Below are 18,569 nucleotides of genomic sequence, written 5' to 3' on the forward strand. Positions count from 1 at the left end.
TGGAAACACATCAGAAAGTAATGCAAATTGCTGAAATAAATACAATAATATTGTCACATTTGTTCTATAATCTTAGAAAAGATCTTATATCCATGGGCCTAGGAAAGTTGTGTTTGGGAACAGAATAGGTGAAAAACAAATGGAGAATATACTTAGAAAGGTATGTGTAGGAAAGATATTGATTGGGAGAGGAGATGAAATAGAGTTAAGGAGAACATGGATGCTTTAAGCTGAGAAATAAGTTAAACCTGCAGTATAGTTCTCCCTGCCTCACTGCCTAAAAGTGAGCCTACCAGATAAATTCTGTCTTTATCTTCTCAAGTATATTCTACAGATGGCATGAACTCTCTAACAAGTAGATTTATTTATTCTATGTGTTTTGTTATGTACAGGGCGGAATTTGAAAAGTTCACCCCTTCAATTTGATATTCTTTGTGGACTCTTCTTCCTTTGAATTCACCGGGAATATGCCATGTAAATGTCATTCTAGTAATTTTAAAATAAATTAATGATCCTGAAGTTCAACTGAAAGAATGAAGTCAAAAGACAGGCACTGGGCAATGTAGGTGAATAAAACAAAACAGTTCAGATGATTACTTTCCTTCAATATAAAGGTAGGATGTCTATCTTTAGTCATCTTGTTGACCAAACATGTATAATGTCTCCTGTGTGCCCAGCAAGCTACTTGGTGCTAAGACTAGAAACCTATTTCTCAAGGTCAGGAAGTTCAAGTCAAAATTTTAAAAGCTATTTATGTGCAGATATGTGAACCCTTGTCTGTAAAATGATAATATAATCTCTCACTTCATACAGTTACTTTGAAGATTAACTAAGATAATGCACTTAATGCTTAGAGAAGACACTAGTTTATAAGGGATACCCTATAAATATTAGGTTTGATATTTCTGATCCCATGTTAGAAGGGACTCCTTCACTTCTCAAGGTATATGAATACAAAGAGAGATCAAAAAAGACCTCATAAAATCAATTATATTTAAGTATCTTTGTTTCTTTTTCTTATGATTTTTAAATCAATTTTATTTTTACACAACTGTTTTTTATTAGAAATGGTAGATACCTAGTATAAAAACTTAAATAAGAGTGAAAAATTATAATAACAATAATAAGTTAATATTAATTGAGGTAAAATTTGTATGTGCTCTCTTGTCCTAAGATTTACCACATCACCATGATTTTTCATTAACTTCTCAAAACAATTCTATGAGATGTTTATTATTATTCTAACTTGAGAGGCGAGGAAACTAAATCAAGAAAATGTTACCTAAATAGTCCTGAGTCCCACAGGTGCATAAAGAAGGAAAAATAAATAAATAAGTAAATAAATAAACAGGCAAAGTCTACCACAGAGAAAATCAATGATCATGCATGAGTTAATTCTATACTTGGAATATAAAACTTGACATGTATAGGAAACACCACATAAATAATCTGTTCTTGCAAGGAGGCACTCCTTTATGCATTTTTTTCACAATAGCATTTTCAACAGCATCTTTTATGTAAATTATCACAAATAAACAACTTCATGTTTAGTGACTGTATGGTGTTCCAGCACATATTTCATTCATTTATTTTGGCAGTTTCCTAATGATAGAAAAGTAAAATTGTTTCCAAATATAGATTTGCATGCAAAACGTTAAAATTCTGTGACAATAGGTTTTCTCCATAATATCCGATGTAAGTTGACTGAATCAATCAAACCTGGTAGAATTTATTGAAACATATTACAAAATTCCTTTTTAAAACATTGGAATCTAATTACAAGAGCTTTTCAAAGTTAGCCTTTCCCTATATTCTTTTTAAATAGCATTTCCCTGCATCTTGGTCAAATCTCTGCAATATAATTGGTCAAATCCCAGTCATGTTAATGAACAAACTTTACCCCTAACCCAGGCAAATACGTACATATACACACAAGCGCACACACACACACACACACACACACACACACACACACAGATATATACGTATGTATATATATGTATATATCTGTGTGTGTGTATATATACATATATATACATGTAAATGTGTATATATACACATATATGTTTTACATATACATATGTGTACATATATAAAAGTGAATATATATTTTAAGGACAGTTTATATACATGTACATTATACTATAAATATATTTTAAGGATAGGTCTGACTATATTTTGCCAATGAACAATGTAACTTTTTTTTATTCAAACACAAAGATAGTTTAAGACTTACTTTAAATTTAATATTGAATTTGCATTTAGAGAGAAATATCATACTGTAAATATTGTCTCATTCAGTAAAATTTGTGGAAAACTAGAAATTTGTTCATCATCTTCCTAAATGTTTCAACTGAGTTTTATTTTTTTTAAATACAAATCTTACTCATTTCTTCTAAATTTTATAACCAGGTACTTTTACCACAGGAATAGGTGGTTAGGTTTAGAAGGTAAAAGTGAGGACATTCCAAACTGAAGAAACCAATACAAATATATAGAAACATAAACATTGTAGAATATGCCTGAAACTTCAAATTGGTAAACATGCTGTTGGATGCTCAGTTGAAGAAAGCACCTATTTTTTCCTGTGACCATGCTTGAAGGGACTCTAGTTTTTTCTTTTTTTTCTCTCTAGACACCCCATTGATGGAAAGATATATAGAGAGACAGCTGACAAGAAAGATGAGAACCTGTCTTTCAGGATGCAAACTTACCATTAACATTCTGCTCCACTGCAATTACTTATTTTTCTATTATTATAAATATATTTAGTATTCACAAAACATTCTTTATCATAGCATATGCATATGAGAGAAAGAATAACAATAAGAGGAAATATTCTTCAATTATATCACTGTCACTTTGATTTCACATATTAACACTAATGTAATAAATTTGATGAAAACATGCTTGTTTTAATTAGCTTTTTGTTGCTGTGACCAAAAGACCAGAACAGAACAATTTTAGAAAAAGAAAAATGTATTTGGAGCTCATGATTTTAGAGGGCTCAGTCTGTAGGCAGTCAACTCCAATCCTCTGGGCTCAAGATGAGGTAGAATATCTTGGTGGAAGAGTGCTGTGGAGGAATGCAGGTCTGGACATGCCCACCAAGAGGCAGAGAGAGTTCCATTACTTTCACCAAGGGCAGGTATACCTCAAAGACACACCCTAATGACCTACCTCCTCCAGCCACACATTACCTGCCTAAAGTTATCACACAGTTAATCTCTATCAGGGGATTAATGTTCTGATTAATTTAAGACTATCCCAATTATTTTATCTCTAAACTTTCTTACATTGTCTCACACACAAGCTTTTGGGGGACATCTTATATCTAAATCATAACAACACTTTAACAAAAATGTGTGATTTTCTGTTTAAAACGTAGTCTGGTGAGTTTACTGGAATCCAAACTTAAGTGAATTAGAATACTTACATTTTTGTTGTTTATTGTTTTGTGACTTTGCATTGTTTCCTGAAATGAGAACAAACAAGTTTATAAGAGTTTATAATGAACGTTTCTTTATTTTCATAGTCACTAAATATAATAGAACTTCATTTAAAGAGAAGAATTTTTTTTTTTTTTTTTCACTTGAAAGTGAGGGAGAAAAATGTAATACCAAGGTTTGTAGTGTTTTAAAAGGGTAAAAGGGTTCAGGTTTAACTTGCCAAAAACTTGTTCTTTTATCTTACAAATTTTGTTTGATCTCCATGGTCCTCCTCTTTCCAGAGTGTCTCTACTACTTTTAAAATTTTATAAATCTTAGGTAATCTTCATTAAAAAGTAAATGAATAAATCTAAAAAAGTAAATTGGATTGGTTTTGGAGAATTAGTTTTCATGTTTCCCTGTCCTTAGTATTATTTTAAGAATTCAGAAGTGATGACTATTTTTAAATTACTATTGTAAAGGTGATAGTATATATCACAAAGCTTAAATTTAAGGAACACTCTAAAGGAAACGATGCTGAGCTTTTAAAGATCAGCACTTATTATTTTTGAAACTGTAAGTAACTATGCATAAGATCTGAACATTATTTTAGCTATTTTTTGTGCTAATAGGCTCCAATATACAATGATAGACTGGTAATCAGCTCTGAGATAAGTATAATTCTCGATACTTATATTTTTAAATCTTGCCAAAGTCAACAACAGTGAATGAACTACTTTACAGCAAATCATTTTCTAATTGTTTTCCAAACAATATTTCATGCAAGCCAAGGAGACTGCTTGGGGAATTTAAAATACAAACATCTGTTTTAAAATTTAAAATATGAGAATCTATCTAAACCAGGAAAAATATGATAAACTAATCTATTCTGACCCATTCTCAGTCTAAACCTATTTCTACTCCAAAAGACTTTGCTTATTTTTTCAAGGTTAGCATAAATATGCATGAAAAATGGAAAGGACCTTGATATTTCACAAATTTTGACCTTTTTGAATATGCCTCATGAATTTATTTCCACATATTGCCATTTAAGTTCACTTTCTCACATGCGAAGTCCACATATTTACTTACCAACATCTCTTTGTAAGAGTGTGTTTGCATCTTTGTTTTTGTCTATAGGTGACTTTGTTACTCTTTTTTTAGAATAAATTATTAGCTGTTCTATAAGCTTGCTTTCCTCTCTCAATATTATTGCAATGAGTTACTGATATCTAGAGCTCTCAAGTGTAGAGTGGACTTTCCTATGCTCCAATATTATCCTGAGACTGTTTTTTTAAGTGTTTTGTTTTGTTTTATGGCTTTTTTGTTTTTGTTTTTGTTTTTCTCCCTAAGTGTTTTAGTGTCAATTAAAAAGTATTTAATTCCGGGCCCTGTAATTTATTATTATATGAAATCAGGGTGCTGTAAATTTTTGAAAATTTCACAAAAAATTTCCCTATCATTAAAGCAAGTGAAATAATGATATTATGTAATATACAGTAGAATTTTTCTACAAAATGTAGCCATTGTTTTTTTCACTCTAGGTAATTATCCAGTGAGATTTACATTAGAATTTTTTCTCAGTTCAGTGAAAGAGCTGCATTATTAAGATACATTAAAAAAAAAAAAAAAAAGCCTTAGTAACTGTAGTTTTAGGACAGGCTTGGAGCATGAAACTAAAAAAATGTGCATTAAGGATCATGAATGCGAGCATGAAATGAGAGACTCAGAGATAACCATGAATCCTGGAAGGAAACAAATTTCTATCCTACTATTAGTATTGATGATATATATGTGTATATATATATATATATTTTTTTTTTTTTTTGGTCACTCGTTTTTAAAAATCTGAGCATTATGGTTATGTAATACTATTTTCAACTTCATTTTCTTCCAAATAATATTGATAAGTGTCCCCCAGAGGTCCATTTGTTAAAGGTTTGGTCCCCAGCTTGGCACTATTGTGAGCTGGTTGAAATTTAAGAAATAAGGCCTTGTGGGAGGTTTTGAGCTCACAAGGGGTGTGACCTTGAAAGGTATTATGGGACCCCGGTCTCTTCTTCCTCTCCCTTTTTTTCATTTTCCAATTGTGAGAAAGGGGTTTTGTTTTTCCACCTGCTCCTGACATGATATGCTGCCTTGCCACAGATCTGAAAGCAGCAAGACCAACTGATCATAGACCAAAACCTCTAAAACTGTTTGACAAAATAAATATTTTCGTTATTAGTTGATTATCCTGTGAATTTGTTAGAGTAACAGAAAGATGATTAACATAATTATTATTGCCATCTTTCCAGTGGAACAAGGTGAAATTCAATTAGAAGACATATCCTTACCCCGAAGGATACTTTCTTATTTATAAGCAGTAAATGTGACTTTGCCACTCAGAGAAGGAAGAAAGGAGCAAGGGAAATTAACATGAGAAAGTATTTTATCTGTTCTATTAGGTAGTTTCGTTTATATCACATTGTTCTCTCAATTGTATTTCCCATGGTAATAATAGATACTTTGTTCACAATAAACTTGCAATGCTCCATAATAACTTTTGAGAGAGTTAAATCACAAGGGCATTTTGACTTATAAAGTTGGTTTGTGATAGAGCCAAGTTCCTGTAACTGCAAAGCCATATGATATAGTGGGGACTGAAGTTGAAGTACATGATAGCTATTATATGAAATAATTCAATGGAAGTAATGTAGAAGAAATTGTCTTACTAACGTAATTTATTTTCTCTGTATTGAAAATATTTCTACACATTTTAAGAGGTATAACGCTTTATAAAATATGAATTAACTGAATATTTAAAAACTCTAGAAGACACTAATAAATGATTTTTCATTATAATAAAAATTTCAAGCATGTTTTAAGATTATTTCACTTCCATACTATTACTTAGCAATCATTTAATAGAAATTCTTAAAATGATCAAGCAATTTTTGATATTTTGTAAGAAAGAATGCCACATGACAATGTTAAAATTTGCACAAATTTATCTTTATTATTTAAAAATGCTAGAAAAAGAGAAATGCTCAAAAACTATCTGTACCCTTTATTTTGAAATATTAGGAAAATGACTTTTCTACATGGAAGAATTACATGAAATAAATTTGGTCTAATTCCCTTGAATATAAAATTTTATATTAAACACTAGTAATATAGCTATGCATGCAATGTTTCTGTTTTCTGTGATGCAATGACTTTTTACTGGTCACTCATGAAATCTATTATTGAATTCAAGATATCTAAGAATGAAAACAGTATATTTGCATGTTTTGACTTTATGTATACATATACCAAGGAATTCACATACAAATATACAATGCTCAGATTGTTAGCATAGGAAAGAACAACAAATTAAGTTTAAATTACTTCATTGCTGTGGCAAATTTTAATTTAGCAATACTGTATACTAGTAACTAGATTAGTTACAGAGACCATAACAATGAATTGAATAGTCAGATTTCTTACTGCATGAAACTTAAAATCTAGTCTGAGAGCTTGGCTTTGAAAGAAAATTTGTCCCATTATGTATATAAAAATCACAAATTATGATACTGGTATGCAGATGAAGAAAAGTTAAGTATGGTTTCCCCTAAACAGATTTGATTTATTTTCTTTGTGCTAATACCTCATATAATTAAAATCAAATCTTTCTCTTTTTAATGTCTTGGTTTGAACCAGAAATATAACAGACACCATAATTAACTTTGAAAACTCCTTATATTCCACACATGAGCCTCATTTGACCATGATGTATATTTTTGCTCTCACATTATCTTCCACTGGCTAGTATTTTGGTTAAATGTGCATTACATATGTAATGAATACTTATAATGTTCTTTATATATAGTCTTTATAAGGTAGTAGCAGGAAGAGGAACTTTGATAACTTTCTCATTTATGTCCCATAAAGCAATTCTTAAAATTTCCTAATTGGGGAAACATTTGTTAATTATAATTCCCTAGAGTTTGGAGTTTCCTCAAAAAAAAAATGTAAAAGAAATAAGACTCACATCCAAAAATTTTTTTTTAAGTTTTTCTTTTCAGATAGTTAGTATTCATTAATATTTTGCACATTAATGACACATTTTTCTTAATTTTGTCAGCTACTTAGACACAATCTATTTATTATTTCTGAAAGTGTTTTGTCTTCTACAAATAAATGCATGTATATTTAGTAATATTAAAATTCTGCTGTTCTTTTTCTGATTTTTAATTTGGAAGATAATATTTCTAATCATTTCTTTTTCTTTACTGAGATTTATTTTGCCTCATAATGCATGCCAATTTAGGCCTTTGTTAGAACACTGCTGTGTAAGCTGATTTTTGCTTGCAAATGTGTAAACATTCAAAGGTATCACAAGCCAAGTCTTTCACTTAACCCCTCCACAAAGCAGCAACTGCTTACTTCACTCTTCAGTAGTTCTCTTTTTCAGGTGACATTGGGAGTATAATAAAAGATTTCACTTTGATAAATTTAGGTACCAAGAAAATCTATAATGTAATTCAGCAGCAGTACTCAATAAATTGGATACTGTATTTCCAAACAAGACACTAAAAGTAAAACTTGCTTTAGAAAATCTAAGTCACATGTAAGTCTGAAAAATCAGGTGAAATACTGTCATCTGCTGTAGCATGATTTCCTATTTTAATTTTAGTTATATTTATTTCTCCATAGTCTTTTACAATCTATGGAAATTAATCAGGACAATAATATAAGAGTCAATTTTGATGACCCATTTTTTTTTTCTTTTTAGTCTTCAATGTTCATTCTATCATCATAAGCTTTGCTCTCTATTCATATAAAATTGAGAGTGAATTGCTTGTAATGTCCTCCCCCAGTGCAAGTCACCATCGTTTCTGACCTTGGAAGATGTAATAGATCCTAACTGATTCCCATGTTTTCCCATCTGTACTACTAAAATCATTCCTGCACAGTAGCCAGAATGATATTGATAAATATAAATCTGATAATATCAGATATAAATATAAATCTGATAAAATCTCAATGACTTTACATTCTCTTAGAAGTAATCTGAAATTATTAACTAAAGCTGGAAGCCCTTATGATGAACAGGCTTCACCTGTGACTCTAATTTCACCTATCCCACTTCTTCCCTTCTTTACTTTGGACATTCTATCAATTCCTCACACATGTCAAACTCTTTCTTCATCGGAGAACCTTATACATGTGGTTCCATTTATTTAGAAATTTCATACCTTTGACTCTTTTCTCTTTTACCAGGTATAAATCTTTGGCTCATTTTTTCTAAGAGAGGCATATTATAGCTCTCCAATCTATAGCAACTGCTTTTTCTTTCATATGATTTATCACAAGTTATAATTAAAGATTTAGTGATATGATTAAGTATCCTTCACTGTCCTCCTAGACCCAGTTTTAGGAATGGATTCTGGTTGTCCACCAGTATATACTCAGCATATTCTATCATAGTGAATAGCCCAATCACTAAAAAATTGTTTTTGGCATACTGTTTAAAGATTACTTTATTGTTAATACATTTCTTTTTTGTCACTATTTTAACTTATCCTGTGGTAATCATATCTAGAAACTTACTATTCACATATCATAAAAAAGAAAAAAAATGAATATTAATGTATACTTAAAAATGTTTAAAATCCCAAATGAACATAAATTCAGAAGGTAAAACATATGCATTTTTCCATTTATCATTAACTTCAATAGTGTTTATTTGTATGCTTGTAATGAAATATTTAATTAGACAAATCAAGAAGACTATGGTTTTACATGATTAAGCTTTCCATAAAAATCATTATATTTGCTGGGCCTGGTGGTACACACTGAAGTCCCAACTACCCAGGAAGCTAAGGCAGGATGATTACAAGTTTGAGGCCAACCTCAGCAGGTAGGCAATTATGTCTCAAAATGAAAAACTTTAAAAAAGGTCTGCGGATGTAGTTCAGTGGTGCAGTGCCTTGAGTTTAATCCTCAGTATCACACACACACACACACACACACACACACACACACACACACACAGTCACAATTTTATTTTGAACATCATAAAAAGTAGATTTTTAAAAGTTATTCACAATTTAATCACTACTTAGAAATTAAACTGGTATCTAGACACAATTATCTTTATTATTACTAATTTTCATTACTGAGCATTAAACCCAGGGGTGCTCTACCACTTAAATACATCCCCAGACCTTTTTTGTTTTGTTTTACAGCAAGGTCCCACTAAGTGGCCCAGGCTGGCATTGAACTTAAAAACCTGCCTACACCTCCTGAGTAGTGTCACAAAGACTTTGATATAAATTTTTTACATATACAAGAGATTGACAAGTGTATCTTTGTGCAAAGAAAACATGAATATGAAAAATAGGATATCATCAAATGTTAACATACAACATGCATATTAGTAGTGAGCTGAAGATTAAAACAGAATTCTCAGTTACAGCTGCTCTCAGTCCTAGAAGAGAATGGCCCTCATGGGTCATTATAAAGAAGACGCTATGCCAATTAATGAGTCATATCCTCAAAAATAGTTCCACAGTAAATACAATAATGATCTTCATGGGGATGTGTATTCACTCCATCAATGGAGCCTAAGAGAATAAAAGCAAATTTGTTCTATCTGGAATGAAAATGATGTGGCCCCAATAAACTGATGCAGAACTACCATTGGGGTTTTAATAGAATCACTTTGAGTAAATGCAGAATAGCAAGTTAAATTCAAACAAACTTGATTGTTCAAAATAGATTATTTGAAGCAATAGGTTTTTTCTTTTTCTAGGAAAAATTCTCAAGTATTAAATTTAAATAGTTGTTTCTTCTTTAAAGTTAATATTTTTGGTCCCTTAAATATACTATAGTGAGTGGCAAGAGCACCTAGAAATTGATTAGAGTATTTGGAACCTCTGATCCCACAGCTTGTTCTTCAGTTTTAGGATGTGAAAAGGATTCCTTCATAGTTGGTTTTAACCCTAATGTATATAGATGCCATGTTTATCTCATTCCTTGTAAACTATAATTCAAAAAGTCTATTAAAAATATTAGTTTCCTTGTGTTAAAAACTATTTAGTTATCTTCCAGGTAAGAAAGTTTTATCGAACTATAAGATCAATAGTTGGGTGTTTGAAGCAATTTAGACTCATTTTTATTTCTTGAATTCTCAAACAATTTTAAAAGAGCTTTTCAAATATATACAAGTAGTCAAACTGATATGCTCAATTTCAGGTCAGATACAATGCTATAAAATGACTAACTTGAAAATTTTGACTAGCGAATTTAGTAGGGAAGCTTAGATGATATCATGCACTATCTGAACAAACTATAAATTAAAAGACTCAGAAGCCTCATTAGTCTCTGCATCAAGAGCTCAGAGGCTAATGATCTCACACATACCTAAAATAAGTCAGACAGAGAAAGGAAGAAGAGTTCTTTACAAGGCTGTCACCCTGAAGCAATGCATATTACCATTAACTGGTTATTTATTAATGAGAAAGGTTAAAAACTCTATTTTAATTCCTGCATTAGTTCCTGAAGTCAGATTGTTAAAAACTCTACTCTAGTTTGATATATTACCTCCTAGAGTCAGATTGCTAAAACTTGAGGCATTTTAGTTTGAATTACATCAAAATATAGACAACAATTATAAAGAGGGAAAATTGCTTCTGATAAATGTGGAGCTACATTTAATAGAACTGGAACCTTTCATAGTAGGTTGCATATGGCATAAATGGAATGTTATGTTAGTCTTTAATAAAGATGGGAATGAAAATTATTTGAGAACAAGGAAACTAAGCTAAAGTTAATTTTAGTTTCCTCAATCATTTAAAATAATTGTTTCTTAGAACAAGAGCTCATAACCAATTAAGCTTTTCTACTCTCTTGTGCAAATGACAAATAGCAGTGCTTCTGAATGTGTTTGCAAACAGTGGCAAACAATAAAGACAACTTCCTGTAATCCTATAGCCAATAAAGAAGAAAAATTATTTCAGCAGCATATGCTAGGAATAGATTTTTTTGTCACTGAAGGAAAAAAATAAGTGATTGACAATAGAGTCAATTTATGAACATGTGCATGGAAAATGTGTGATAACTCTGTAATTAAATTGTAGACAACAGCACATTCCCAAGAGTAAGGTGGCATATAATGTGATCAACAGCTTGGTGAAATCATCCAGCCAGACACATCATCTAGAATGTGATAAAATAAGTAAGGATAAATTACAGTTTTCAAGCTGCATAAGAGGAAACAAGTAAAAGGATATTATTATTAAATAATTACTAATATTTTCATTTTAATAAAGTGATTTAGTTACCTGTCCTCTCTAATAATTATAACTAAAGGAACACAATATCAAATAACATTTTTCTAGTTATCTATATATGCAGAATACTTCCATGGCTAGAAAATTAATTTGCCTAAATAGCTGAGATTATTCATTGGAGACTGCACAATGAAAGTAAACTGGATTTGAATCTGAATTCTACAGTTTATTATGAAGGTAAACTAAAACTAAGTAACAAATATCGTTGAACTACATTTATAGTTTCTCATCTTAACAAACATGGAGATATTAATAAAAAAACAGATACATGATTATGGTGAAATCTAAGCTGTAGTATTAAAAATGTTTTTGTATACTAGCTGCTCATTATTTATTTTAATACAAGTTTTTCCAGAATAGCCAAAGCAATTCTGAGCAATAAAAGCAATGCTAGAGACTTCACAATTCCTGACTTTAAATTATGATACAGAACTATAGTAACAAAGGCAGCATAACTCTACATAAAAACAGACATGTAGACCAATGGAATAGACAAGAAAATTCAGAGACAAACACATACAGAGTCATTTGATCTTTGACAAAGGCACCAAAAATATAAGTTGAAGAAAAGACAGACATTTTAATAACTGGGAAAAGTGGACATTCATGTGTAGAAGAATTAAATTAGACCTTTATCTCTCAGTCTGCACAAAAATCAACTCAAAATGGGTAAAAATCTAGGAATTAGGTCAGAAACTGAAACCTCTAGAAAAAAACATAGGATCAATATTCTATTATGTAAGTTCAGAAATCAAATTCCTTGGTAAGACTCCAAGGCTCAGAAAATACAAAGAATTAATGAATGGGATGGCATCAAATTACAAAACTTCTGCATGGCAAAGGAATAATTAAGAGTGTGAATTCTACAATTTATTATCAGAGTGAACTAAAGCTAAGTAACTCAAATCTACAGAATGGGAGAGCCTATGGAATGGGAGCAAACCTTTGCCAGTTACTCTTGACAGGATTAATGTCCAGAACACATTTAAAAAAAAAAATAAAGAAACTACACACACACACAGCAGTTATTAAATGGGCAAACGGACTGAACAGAGTTCACAAAAGAAGAAATACAGATAGTCAAAAAATACTAAAAAATGTTAAACATCTTAGCAATGAGGGAAATGCAAACCAGAATTACGCTTGAGATTTCTTCTCATTCTAGTTAGGATGGCAATCATCAAGAATACACATAACAATAAATACACGAGTGGTGGGATTGTAAAACTAGTGTAAATACTATGAGGATCAATATGAAGGTTCCTTAAGAGACTAGAAGTGGAACCACCATATGATCAAACCATACCACTGTTCCATATTTATACAAAAGAATAAAAATCAGCATGCTATGGTGACACATGCTTACCACGTTTATAGTAGCATCATTCACAATAGCCAAGTTATGAACCAGCCTAGGAGCCTGTCAACAGATGAAAGGATAAAGAAAATATGGTAAATAAACACAATGGGGTTTTATTCAACCATTAAGAGGAATGAAATTATGTAATATGCAGAAAAAAAGATGGAACCGGAGAACACTGAGATTAGTCAGAGTAGAAAGTTAAGAGTTGTTTGTTTTCTCTCATATGTGAGAGCTAGAGTGAGAGACCTCATGAAAATAGGAGACCAGCAGAGTAGTGGCAAGCAGATCAGGGAAGAGAGAAGGGAAGGGAAAATGATAGGACATAGGACACAGGGGAATGATACAGACCACATTATGAGTTGGGAATGTGTGAATATATCACACTGAATTTCATTACTAAGTAAAATACAGTACACTGCTAAAAAAAAGACTAAATTAGGCATAGTTTTTATTTGAACTTTATTTATGCAAATGCCATCTGTGGCCTGGAAGATTCAACCAAATAGAGTTATCATCTTTTTAAAAAGGTTTCAGTCCACCATAGTTATCCTAATTGATAATTTTCTTGTATTTTAAGTTAAATTACTTTTAAATCATGTATAAAAATCTAAAACCGTACCTATTTATGGGGTATCATGTGATGTTTTTATATGTGTATGCATTGTATAATGTTTTAATACAGTTTAATGTGTGTATCTCCTTTAATATTTATTTTTTCCATATGGTAAAACGTTCATAACTCTTTCTGCTAGTTTTTTTGAAAGACGAAGTTCATTATTGTCATCTGCAGTCACCCTACTGTGCAACAATGGCACACCAGAATGTCTTATTCCTATTCTACTATAACTCAGTGTCCTGATCATCCTTCACAGTCACCCCTGCTTGCTGTATATGTATAATTTTTATCCATTTATCATTTGATGTTATTTCCATTTTTTGTGAACAGGGCTGCAATAAACATGGAAGTATCGATGTCTTTTTGACATATTGACTCAATCTCCTTTGGCTATATACCCAGTACTGTAACTGCCAGAGTCTTGCGGTAGTTCTTTATTGCAGTGCAGAGGAATGAACACAGGGCCTCTCACATGCTAAGTAAACAATCTCTAGCTGAGATTCATCCTTAACCCCAGATCACATGGTAGTTCTATCCTTACCTTTTAAAGAAAACTCCATAAGGTTTTCCATAATAATTATACTGTTACATTTCCACTAACAGTGTGCAAGGGTTCCCTTTTCTTCACATTTGCCAGCACTATTGTTTTTTGTTTTTTTTTTATAAATAACCATTCCTGCTGGGGTGAATGAGATCTCATTGTGATTTTGATTTACATTTCTTGGTGACTGGTGATGTTATGTGTATATACATATATATACCTGCTGGCTACAAATATGTCTTCCTTTTGAAAAACATATATCTATTTCTATTGTTCATTTTTAGATGAGTGTTTTTTTCTATTTAATTTTTGGATTTCCTGTATATTCTGGAATTAGTTTGCAAATATTTTCTTCCAATCTTTAGGTTGTCTTTTCACTGTTGTTTACTTTGTTGTGCAGAAGCCATTTAGTTTGATGTAAACTTGTTTGTCTTTTTAAAGGCAAAGAGTAAAAAGCATTTCCATTCAAATACTTGGCCTTGCTTGCTTCCTAATTTTATAATAGTTTCCTTCTTTTGCTCTCTCTTACAAGTCTTTTGATTATAAAGTTGTTTTGAGGAAATTATATCAACTGTAATCATAAAGATATGAAGAGTTAAAACATGTACTGAAAAAAACTACACTTCCCCTCTATTCCTCCTCACATGAATTTTATTCTTATTTTTACATATTTCTGTATTGCCTACTTCTTAACATATTAAATAGTTATTATGTCTAATTGTTTTGTTTTCCAGTCTTCATGTTAATAGTATGAATGATTTATTTACCATGTTTGTAATATTAGAGAACTTGGACATTTTATGCTTTACATACTTTTTCTTCCCATATTTTTGTTACTTCTTAACATCTTGACATTTCTTTTCTTCAGTTTAAAGAATTAGCTATTTTAAATAGGATAATTCTGTTAGTGACAAATTCTATCAGCCTTTATTTGTTTGGGGGTGTCTTATCTTTCCCTCATATGGAAAGAAAATCTTTGCTGGGCATCCTATATTATTCTTGGTTGACTGTTATTTTTTTTTTTCTTTCAGTACAATGAAAATCTCATCGTGATCCCTCTTGTTCTATAAAGATCCTACTCAGTAGTCTGTTGTCATTTGAATTAAGACACACTTATATGTACTTTCTTTCTTTCCCTTTGCTTCTTTGAGAATCTTTTATCTTTAGCCTTTGAGAGCTTGATGACATCTTTTTTATTTTTTTATTTGTTGTTTTTAGATATACACAACAGTAGGTTGTATTTTGATATATTATACATACATGAGGTACAACCCATTAAAATTTTGATCCCATTCTTGTGGTTGAACATGATGTGGAGTTACACTGGTCATGTATTCATATATCAGCATAGGAAAGTTATGTCCAATTCATTCTACTGTCTCTCCTATTCTCACCCCTCCCTTTCATTCCCCTTTGTCTAATCCAATGAACTTCTATACTTCTCCTCCCTACCTTCCCTTGTTATGGGTTAGCATATCAGAGACAACATTCCACCTTTGGCTTTTGGGGACTGTCTTATTTCACTTAGCATGATATTCTCCAGTTCCATCCATTTACCCACAAACACCATAATTTCATTATTCTTTTTTTTAATCGCTCTTATTTTATTCAGTATTTTTTTTTATTTATCTTTTAATTTTTTACAGACTGCATTTTGATTCATTGTACACAAATGGGGTACATCATTTAATTTCTATGGCTGCACATGATGTAGATTCACACCATTCATGTAATCATACATGTACCTAGGGTAATGATGTCTGTCTCATTCCACCATTTTTCATACCCCCCTCCCTCTCATTTCCTTCTACATAATCTAAAGTTCCCCCATTCTTCTCTCACTCCCCACCCCCCCACCTCCATTAGATGTCATTCTCCACTTATCAGGGAAAACATTCGGCCTTTGGTTTTTTGGGCTTGGCTTATTTCACTTAGCATTATTCTTTAGAGTTGAATAATATTGAGTAATATTCCATTATATATTTTATATATATATATATATATATATATATTGCATTTTCTTATTCATTCATCTGTTGAAGGGTACCTATGTTGGCTCCATACCTTGGCTATTGTAAATTGAGCTGCTAAAAACATTGATATGACTGTGTCACTGTGGCATGCTGATTTTAAGTTTTTTTGGTATAATCTGAGGAGTGGGAAAACAAGGTCAAATGGTGGTCTTAAGTTACACTCAATTAAGTTGAATATGGCTGATGACTTTTGACTTTCCTGTAGCTGGGCATATTTGTAACTTTTTATAGGTTCGAGAAAATTTCTGCAATTATCTATTTAAATAAGTTTTCTATCCCTTTGGAATTCTCAAGTCCCTGTTGAATACCTAATAACTCAAATGTTTACTCCTTTAATTTCCTGTAAGTTTTTTCTATGCTTCTTCTTTCTTTTTCCCCTCCTTACTGTGGATTTTCAAATAGCTTATCTTTGATATTAATTCTTTCTTCTGTTTGATCTCTTCCATTGCTGTTTTCGATCATGTTTTTAATTTTACTGAGTGTATTTTTTAGCTCAAGGATTTCTGTTTGATTTTTTTAAAGGTACTTCTATTTTTCTGTTATATTTCTCTGTTGAAGTATTTAATTGTTTCTCTGTGTTTTCTTGAAGTTCACTGAATTTCTTAAATACAGCTTTTTGAGTTCCCGATCCAAGAGTTTGCAGTTGTCAATTGTTAGTACTAAATATCTGGCACCTTATTTTGACCATTGGGTGAGGTAATGGTTCTCTGAAAGTCCTACATGCTTGTTAGCACATTACATAATCTAGTCATTGAAGGATTAGGTGCTTATTCCAGTCTTTATAATTTGTCTTTGTGCCTGTCCTTCCAGAAAGAGTGATCAGTTTGCTTATTATCTTGGAGCCTATGGATGCTTCCACTATGTCAATACTAGAAGGTGCCCTAATTCAGGTTCTTTGTAAATCCATTATTAATGTGTTGTGCCCTCATGAGAGGGTGCTCCTAGCCCAGTTTGTTCCAAATCTGCAGTTGTTCAGAATGAACTGGAGGAGTCCTAAAATGGGTAGGTCACCAACACAAGCCTCCACCTAAGTTTGGGGTAGGCCCAGATGCCTTGACCATAATCATTGGTGTATGATCAGGTGCCATGTGATTCTGCCCACTCCTGGCCATCATAGTGGGGATCCTATGCAATGACTTGTTGCACCCATTCTTTTTCTTATGCTTGGTAGACAATTACTGTCTGTGTTGTGTTGCCTGGAGATTAGGGAGAAATGAAATGAGAGTTCCCATGGCCACTAATGATACTGATACACTCTTTTACTGGTGACGAGTTCTGCTTCCTCAGGCATTGAAGTATAAAAACCAGAGAAGAATGCCAAAGCAAGCATATATTAAGCAGATTTTATTTAAAAGTAGTAGCACAGACTTCTCCTGGGAGGGAGAAGCGGGGCCATGGCTGATGTTCTAGAATCCCAAGAAGTGAGCGCACCCTACATCTTTTATAGATTAAGGTCTCCTTTGTTCTGTTCTCTCCCCCCTTATCTTTTTCCTTCCTGCCTATGTGACTAGGCCCAGGAGATGCCTGTGACATAGCAAGAAAGGTGACAAGCAGAGGGCAGGGGGAAGGGCCAAATGGAGATTCAGGTAGGGACCCAGGGGACATTAATTAGAAATTCATTGCCTGCAACTTTTTTTGGGGGGAAGAGTAATTTGGCAGGTAATCTTGGTTATCAAAAGGGCACTGGAGACCCTGACATGCCAATCTCCCAGGGGCAGTCTAACTTCCCAGACTCTGATGGCCTCAATTCCTCGATTTGACCCGATTTCCTATTTTACACTAACTGCCTGTCTTCAATTCTGGCTTCAATACAATGCTGGATAACTCCCACAGAGAGCAGTGTAACATGAGGTCAGGACTAAGACCTATGCTACTCTGGATGCCTATTGCTGAGGTGGGATGATGGCCTGAGATTTCTATAACCCACAACACATGACACAGACTATCATAGAACTCTAACCCACTGAGGTCATGAGTCTTCACCTAGTACTGGAGCAAGTCCAGAGATTCTGTCCATGGAAACTGGCTAAGCACAGTATGATCTGCCCAATGTTACGTTTTACCAGTCCAACAATGAGTTTTAAAACAGTTTTGTGTGCTCAGTTTCCTTCCCTACTGCCAACATTTATTCCTTGATGTTCCGCCCAAGGTTGGAAGATGGGGATGCAGTGTCCCTTGGCTGTCCAAGCTGATGCAAACTGAATCACACCTAAGTTTCATTGATGCAGGTACCAGCACAGTGTGGCAATATACACCATGCTTGCATTTTG

General features: G+C 32.4%; 1 long non-coding RNA gene across 3 annotated transcripts in view; it reads right to left on the reverse strand.

Annotated features, from left to right (window-relative positions):
• The window catches only part of LOC306658697, a 284,777-nt gene that overhangs the window by 259,113 nt on the left and 7,095 nt on the right, over window positions 1-18,569 (reverse strand). For all 3 annotated transcript variants that reach the window (XR_013763125.1, XR_013763126.1, XR_013763127.1), the window contains exon 2: window positions 13,113-13,166. This is a non-coding gene — a long non-coding RNA (uncharacterized lncRNA). The remainder of the gene's footprint in view (window positions 1-13,112; window positions 13,167-18,569) is intronic.

The sequence above is a fragment of the Sciurus vulgaris genome, assembly GCF_902686455.1.
Source record: "Sciurus vulgaris genome assembly, chromosome: 4".
Classification (NCBI taxonomy): Eukaryota; Metazoa; Chordata; class Mammalia; order Rodentia; family Sciuridae; genus Sciurus; species Sciurus vulgaris.